At 45.2% G+C, this 9,240-nt stretch overlaps 1 protein-coding gene across 1 annotated transcript in view; it reads right to left on the bottom strand.

The window, feature by feature from the left end:
* Window positions 1-8,040, bottom strand: part of LOC138614209 (neurofascin-like) — a 75,105-nt gene extending 67,065 nt beyond the window's left edge. The window contains 1 exon segment of the mRNA XM_069687502.1: window positions 7,866-8,040. The gene's annotated coding sequence lies outside the window, so the exon portion shown is untranslated.
* Window positions 8,041-9,240: the final 1,200 nt, after the last annotated feature.

Here is a 9,240-nt window from a genome sequence, read left to right on the forward strand (position 1 = left end):
GTAATTAACCCACATGATAAACTGAACTCACATTAATGTAGTTTAATAGCTAACTATTAACCCACATGATAACATGAACTGGTTTGTGTTCCTCCACCAGAAACAGCCTGCAGCTCTGTTCTCAGATCACACAGTGACAATTTGTTCTGATCTTTTCCCTTCAGCCATTAAAAGGGGTGTGGTGGTGGGGGGGATTCAGAGGGGGAGGGGATGGGTGGTATGAGACCTCTGGACCAAATATTTGCAGTCCTCTCTTTCTGTTTCTGGGAGTATTAACCTCTTCTTCACCAACAAAGGGCCTCTGTATCAGTGTGTAGCTGTCAGTGTGTATCAGTGTGTAGCTGTCAGTGTGTATCAGTGTGTAGCTGTCAGTGTGAGCTGTGTGTGCATCCAGTTCTCTGACACTCCCACACACTACCTCCCCGTTCTTGCATCCATCAACACACACACACACACACACACACACACACACACACACACACACACACACACACACACACACACACACACACACACACACACACACACACATCTGCAAATAATAATTTTAAAAAACACTTGAAATGTATTAATGCAACAGTCCTCCCACAACACACACACACATACACAGACACACGAAACATCTGAGAGTAATAAATGTGTATTATTTGGTAAAATCCACCTACATGACAAACACAGCGTATTCAGACACACACACACTCTCTCTCTCACATACACATAAGTATCAGAACTCTTCAGTGTTTACTGGATGTTTACTGCATGTTTACGGGATGTTTACTGCATGTTTACTGGATGTTTACTGCACGTTTACTGCATGTTTACTTCAGGTTTACGGGATGTTTACTGCATGTTTACTGGATGTTTTCTGCATGTTTACTGCACGTTTATTGCATGTTTACTGGTTGTTTACTGCATGTTTACTGGATGTTTACTGCATGTTTACTGCATGTTTACTGGATGTTCACTCCATGTTTACTGCACGTTTACTGCATGTTTACTGCATGTTTACTGGTTGTTTACTGCATGTTTAATGGATATTTACTGGGTGTTTACTGCATGTTTACTGGATGTTTACTGCATGTTTACTGCATGTTTACAGGATGTTTACTGCATGTTTACTGGATGTTTACTGCATGTTCACTTGTTTTTTACTGTTTGTTTAATGGATGCTTACTGCATGTTTACTTCAGGTTTACGGGATGTTTACTGCATGTTTACTGGATGTTTTCTGCATGTTTACTGCACGTTTATTGCATGTTTACTGGTTGTTTACTGCATGTTTACTGGATGTTTACTGCATGTTTACTGCATGTTTACTGGATGTTCACTCCATGTTTACTGCACGTTTACTGCATGTTTACTACATGTTTACTGGTTGTTTACTGCATGTTTAATGGATATTTACTGGGTGTTTACTGCATGTTTACTGCATGTTTACAGGATGTTTACTGCATGTTTACTGGATGTTTACTGCATGTTCACTGGTTGTTTACTGTTTGTTTAATGGATGCTTACTGCATGTTTACTGGATGTTAACTGCATGTTTACTGTATGTTTACTGGATGTTTACTGGTTGTTTACTGCATGTTTACTGCATGTTTACGGGATGTTCACCACATGTTTACTGGATGATTACTGGATGTTTACTGCATGTTTACTAGATGATTACTGGATGTTTACTTCATGTTTACTGGATGTTTACTGCATGTTTACTGGATGTTTTCTGCATGTTTACTGGTTGTTTACTGCATGTTTACTGGATGTTTACTGCATGTTTACTGCACGTTTACTGGTTGTTTACTGCATGTTTAATGGATATTTACTGGATGTTTATTGCATGTTTACTGGATGTTTACTCGATGTTTACTGGATGTTCACTGGATGTTTACTGCATGTTTACTGGATGTTTTCTGCATGTTCACTGGATGTTTACTGCATGTTTACTGCATGTTTACTGGATGTTCACCGCATGTTTACTGCATGATTACTGGATGTTTACTGCATGTTTACTAGATGATTACTGGATGTTTACATGTTTCATGTTTACTGTTTACTGCATGATGATGTTTACTGCATGTTTACTGGATGTTTTCTGGATGTTTACTGCATGTTTACTGCATGTTTACTGGTTGTTCACTGCATGTTTACTGGATGTTTACTGCATGTTCACTGGTAGTTTACTGTATGTTTAATGGATGTTTACTGCATGTTTACTGGATGTCAACTGCATGTTTACTGGTTGTTTACTGCATGTTTACTGGATGTTTACTGCATGTTTACTGGATGATTACTGGATGTTTACTGCATGTTTACTGGATGTTCACTCCATGTTTACTGCACGTTTACTGCATGTTTACTACATGTTTACTGGTTGTTTACTGCATGTTTAATGGATATTTACTGGGTGTTTACTGCATGTTTACTGCATGTTTACAGGATGTTTACTGCATGTTTACTGGATGTTTACTGCATGTTCACTGGTTGTTTACTGTTTGTTTAATGGATGCTTACTGCATGTTTACTGGATGTTAACTGCATGTTTACTGTATGTTTACTGGATGTTTACTGGTTGTTTACTGCATGTTTACTGCATGTTTACGGGATGTTCACCACATGTTTACTGGATGATTACTGGATGTTTACTGCATGTTTACTAGATGATTACTGGATGTTTACTTCATGTTTACTGGATGTTTACTGCATGTTTACTGGATGTTTTCTGCATGTTTACTGGTTGTTTACTGCATGTTTACTGGATGTTTACTGCATGTTTACTGCACGTTTACTGGTTGTTTACTGCATGTTTAATGGATATTTACTGGATGTTTATTGCATGTTTACTGGATGTTTACTCGATGTTTACTGGATGTTCACTGGATGTTTACTGCATGTTTACTGGATGTTTTCTGCATGTTCACTGGATGTTTACTGCATGTTTACTGCATGTTTACTGGATGTTCACCGCATGTTTACTGCATGATTACTGGATGTTTACTGCATGTTTACTAGATGATTACTGGATGTTTACTTCATGTTTACTGAATGTTTACTGCATGTTTACTGGATGTTTTCTGCATGTTTACTGCACATTTACTGCATGTTTACTGGTTGTTCACTGCATGTTTACTGGATGTTTACTGCATGTTCACTGGTAGTTTACTGGATGTTTAATGGATGTTTACTGCATGTTTACTGGATGTCAACTGCATGTTTACTGGTTGTTTACTGCATGTTTACTGGATGTTTACTGCATGTTTACTGGATGATTACTGGATGTTTACTGCATGTTTACTAGATGATTACTGGATGTTTACTTCATGCTTACAGGATGTTTACTGCATGTTTACTGGATGTTTTCTGCATGTTTACTGCACGTTTACTGCATGCTTACTGGATGTTTACTGCATGTTTACTGGATGTTTACTGCATGTTTACTGCACATTTACTGCATGTTTACTTCATGTTTATGGGATGTTTTCAGCATGTTTACTGCATGTTTACTGCACGTTTACTGCATGTTTACTGCATGTTTAATGGATATTTACTGGATGTTTACTGCATGTTTACTGGATGTTTACTGCATGTTTACTTCATGTTTATGGGATGTTTTCAGCATGTTTACTGCATGTTTACTGCACGTTTACTGCATGTTTACTGCATGTTTACTGGTTGTTTACTGGTTGTTTACTGCATGTTTAATGGATATTTACTGGATGTTTACTGCATGTTTACTGGATGTTTACTGCATGTTTACAGCAATCTGATAAACGTTTGATCTTTTTATTTGAGACATGTTTCCTTCGACGGGACAAATAAACACATCAAAAATCCTTATTAGGCAACAAACAGCTGAACAAGCCGGCGTTGACTCATTTAAATACTCTGACTGGGTGAGTGCTCGTTACTCCTCAACAACAACAACAACTAGCCTGCAGCACGGCAGCAGCAGCATGCAGTTAAACACACACACACACACACACACACACACACATTGACGTGTGTAATAAAACACAGACTCGATGGAACCAGAACGATGACTGAGTGATGAACGGCCTGCCAGAGGTCCAGTCCAGACGTCTCAGTGGTTCTGGTGATTATTAAGGTTTTCTTTGGAAGTATAATCAGATCTATGAGCAGCTTCTCTTCTTACTAAATCAAACCAAACCCTCCGTACTGTTAGGAGTCCTGTTTTCCTCTGTTTTGCCCCTGATCCCCTCTCCTCCTGTGTCCCCTCAGTCCCCTGTCTGCTTGTTCTGTGTCCTCCTCTCCTCACCTCCCGTGGCCACGCCCCTCACCAGTCCCAGCAGCTGCAGCCACTCACCCCTGATCACCACCTGCTGGTGTGCTGCATCTCCCTGATCACCTCCCCGGACTATATGTACCCTGCCACTGCACTCCTCTGGTTGTCGGTTCAATAGTTAGTCAACCATCTGTCCTCCATCCGTCCTCCATCCGTCCTGTTCCCGTTCCTCCAGCTCCTGTTCCTCCTGCGGAGCTACCTGTCGGAGTCACCAGTCGGTGGAGTTGCCCTCCCGACTCGGAGGATTATTGACTCTGTTTTTTCCAGTGGTCCTGTCCGCTGGTCTGCCGGCTGCCCTGCCAGCCGTGTCTCCCTGGATCAGTCAATTGAGTTGCCCTCCCGACTTGGAAGCAAGTGGACACTGTAGGTGCCACCTTTTGGTTTGTTTGTTTGTTCGTTTGTTTGTTTTTATTTATGAAAATAAAGACTGTATTTTGGAACCGATACCCGAGTCTGTGAGCCTGCATTTGGGTCCTGGTAAAACACCACCACATAACAGAATGAACCGACCAAGGAAGGACCCGGCGGCCACAGACTCGGGTCTGAGGTACATGACTTTGTTTCAATATTTTGCCAGTCAGGCCCGCCGGAATGATCCTGTTTTCGCTGAACCCAGGACTGGGGTTCGAAGGAACCCACTTGGGCTTCTGGGACCCCCCCCCCAGAAGGAGGCGGCGATGCCACCGGGGTCACCGGCCATCCAGTCCTGCTACGCCCTTGGTCTCTGGACGTTTCGCCGTCAGTCGCCATGAGCGAGCCCACAGCCGAGTCAGTCGCTACAAGCGAGCCCACAGCCCCGTCAGTCGCCACTACGGACTCTCTACCCCCGCAGCGCTGGCGAGCGATCCAGATGCCATTCGGGACAAGGAGTTTGTCCACAGGATCATGCAGGCCCTGCCTCCAGCTGTGGCAAATGATCCAGACGCCATCTGGGCCAGGGAGTTGGCCCGCAGGGTCCTGCAGCATGGCCTACGCAGCAGTAGCGCTGCTCCTCCGTTTCCTGTCGCTGGACGGGTCGTCGACGTCCTGTCTCCAGCTCCTGCATCCTCCGGCGCGGCCGACGCCCCACCTCCAGCTCCTGCTGCCTCCAGGTGGGTCGATGCCCCGCTTCCAGCTCCAGTCTCCGGCACGGCCGACGTCCAACCTCCAGCTCCAGCGTGGTCAGTGCCCCGCCTCCGGCTCCGTCCTCCGGCGCGGCCAACGTCCCGCCTCTGGCTCCTGCTGCGTTCAGGTGGGTCGAAGCCCTGCCTTGTCATCATCCCCTGGAGGGGTTCCCCAAGCCCGTCCTGCCCCGGGGCGTCCTCTGGAGAGGTTCCCCGAGCCCGTCCTGCCCCGTGGGTGTCCTCCGGAGCAGTCCCCCGAGCCCATCCTGCCCTGTGGGTGTCCTCCGGAGAGGTCCCCAGAACCTGCCCTTCCCCGTGGGCGTCCTCCGGGGCGGTCCTCCGAGCCCATCCCGCCCCGTGGCCGTCCTCCGGAGCGTTCACCTCAGTCCGTCCCGCCCCGTGGCCGTCCTCCGGAGCGGTCACCCCAGGCCGTCCTGCCCTGTGCCCGTCCTCCGTCCACTTAGGTTTCCCTTCTCGTATCTTGTGGTCTTCTGTCCCTTCTCCAGTCCTCCCTCCTCCCACCCGGTCCGGTCCAGTTTTGGTCGCCGAGAGGCTCCCTTTGAGGGGGGGGGGAGTACTGTCAGGAGTCCTGTTTTCCTCCGTTTTGCCACTGATCCCCTCTCCTCCTTTGTCCCCTCAGTCCCCTGTCTGCTTGTTCTGTGTCCTCCTCTTCTCACCTCCCGTGGCCACGCCCCTCACCGGTCCCAGCAGCTGCAGCCACTCACCCCGGATCACCACCTGCAGGTGTGCTGCATCTCCCTGATTACCTCCCTGGACTATGTGTACCCTGCCCCTGCACTCCTCTGGTGGTCGGTTCATTAGTTAGTACTCTGTCCGTCCGTCCTCTGTCCGTCCTCTTCCCATTCCTCCGGCTCCTGTTCCTTCTGCGGCGCTACCTGTCGGAGTCACCAGTCGGTGGAGTTGCCCTCCAGACTCGGAGGATTATAGACTGTTTTTTCCAGCGGTCCTGTCTGCCGGCTGCCCTGCCAGCCGTGTCTCCCTGGATCAGTCGGTTGAGTTGCCCTCCCGACTTGGAAGCAAGTGGACACAAAAGGTGCCACCTTTTGGTTTGTTTTTATTTATGGAAATAAAGACTGTATTTTTGAACCAATACCCGAGTCTGTGAGCCTGCATTTGGGTCCTGGTAAACACCACCACATAACACGTATTGATCAGAAGAGGTCAAAGGTCATGGTACTGCTCTCACTGTGTCACTGTTGGAGAGAAACTGAAGCTTCTCCTTCTATAACAGGAAGTACATGTTGATACAGGGAAGTGTTTACTCTTCATATTCTTTACATCAATATATAATATCATCAGATATAATGAAGATAAAACTGGACAGGTTGTAAAGACACTGAAGGGTTCACTGACCACCATCAACCTTCATGTCTGCAGAGACTCACACTCATTTACTCAGACTCATTCTCTCATTATTCACTCACTCACTCATTCATTGATTCACGCTACTGATCTCTGATTCAGAACCACATGATGTTTCCTGAATTGTAGAGCTGTAGTTTAGATCTGTCAGGTCAGTATGAAGCTAACATCTATTTACACATCATCAAATATTAGCATATTTAACCAGTTCATTAACAAATTAACCAATAAAACCTAAATCAATCAGAAATTTTCAAGAACGCAGTTCGGTAGGAGTCAACAGTAAGAACTGACCAACATGAGACACCCAACGCCGATCCACCACTGGATGAAGGTGAAACCATCCAATTGTGGCCACGTTGTGTCATAACACTATTACATATGATATATATATCATGTATGATATATACAACATGTATCATCATAAATTACTCCATTTAAATGTAGAAACAAACGAACAAAGAAGCAGAAAGATCAAAACCTGCAGACGAGTCAATAATACACACCATCCATGTTTTTATAATTGTGTGTGTGCGTGCGGTTGAGACAGCTGTTATATGTGAGGTTCCTCTAGATTCTATCAACGTGTATAATCACTGAAACAATGTTCAAACTCTACATCATCATCATCATCATCACCACCACCAACAACAGAGAAACAGATGTAAGGAAGTGATTGAGGAGTTCAGTCTTTTCTTCCACCGGTGGTTTAAAGAGTGATGATGAGTGAAGAGGAGAAGCAGTGATGAAGATGAGGGATGAAGGATGGAACGTGTCTGTAAAGGACTTCATTACAGCTACGTGATCTCACGTGTTTATTGAGAATTTGTTTTCTGATAGATAATCATCACCAAACTCTTCTGTACAGAAAATACAAGCGTAAAACTCCCCGACACACACACGCATACACTCACACACACACGCACACACTCACACACACCACACACACACACACACACACACACACACACACACACACACACACACACACACACACACACACACACACACACACACACACACACACACACACACACACACACACTCACACACAGTAAGAATCCAGACACACATCGTACCTCTGTCAGTGCAGATCTTGTGTCCAGGTGTGTGTCTCCATCTCCATCAGTTCTTCAGCATCCCAGAAAAAAGAAAACAGCATACAGAAACCATCGACGGTCACATCCAGAGAAACACGACTCTGTCCTCCTCCTTCGTTCTCCTCTTCCTGTCTGTCCGATCTCTCTCTCTCCGTCCGCTCTCTCTTGCTCTCTCTCACACACTGATTCTCCATCTGTCACCGCCTCCTCCGCTTCACCCCTCCCACCTCATTCATTATTAATGCAGCACACACACGCTCTGCTGCTGTCAAACACACTCACACACTTACACACTCACACACACACACTCACACACTCACACACACGCTGATTCTGTTAGACATGAATTTAATGGAAAAGTTGTAGAGAGGAACTAACAAAGAAAAAGTCATATGCAAACACTAAAACTCAGGATTTTGTATTAACTTTCCATTTCACAGAATCACTGTGAAGACGGAGGGAATAGAAACATTCATTCCTCCTTATGGACATGTAACCCAGAAAAGCTCCAACACACGTCAGCCAGGCATGAACACAATTCACACGCAAAACACACACAGGTCACGGAGAAGACAGGACCGATCATGCATGAACACAGAGCACATATGCACACACACACACACACACACACACACACACACACACACACACACACACACACACGCACACACACACACACACAGAGTGGGCCATGCATGCAGTGCAGACCAGGAAGCCTCCTCAGCTGGAGGCTAACTGAGTTTCCTTGTGGACGAGACACGGCTAGAAGGAAGGTCATCAGAAAACATGTGAATGTGGGTGGAAGGAAAAATTGTGAAACTACATAAAACATATTAAAATAAAATATGAAACTACTGACGGACTGTGTAGGAACGCCAGCATGTGGTTTAAACCTCATCGTACACCTGACCTTCCTTTCCTGAATCCAGCAGACTTTTGTTTCATGTCGTCACCTTAAATCTCCTTCTTGCCTCTGACTATATTATTCAGTAAAGACTAAAAATAATACAAATACTAATTGAATCCATGTTAACTAAAAAATAAAGCTGTACTGTGAACAGCAGTAACATGCACGAGCAGCAGGAGCCTGAAACCTTCACCAGGAACTATTCCCTCATTCTCACTGTTCTTCTTCTGCAGGTCTCTGATTAGTGACTGTTCAATGTCTCTCTCCACTCGTCCACCCGCTCATTCAATGTTCTCCACCTCTGGTCCTGCTCACAGATGTTCTCCACCTCTGTCAACACTTAAACATGTGTATTGTTTGACTTTCATGGAGTTAAAGTGTCATCACACTATAAAGCTTTCAGGTCAGACTGACAACAAGATAACAAAATATTCATCACTAATTTAT

Source organism: Brachyistius frenatus, unplaced genomic scaffold (genome assembly GCF_029030835.1).
Source record: "Brachyistius frenatus isolate BFR_SWC_R1_liver_20210118 unplaced genomic scaffold, ASM2903083v1 Contig_468, whole genome shotgun sequence".
Lineage (NCBI taxonomy): Eukaryota > Metazoa > Chordata > Actinopteri > Embiotocidae > Brachyistius > Brachyistius frenatus.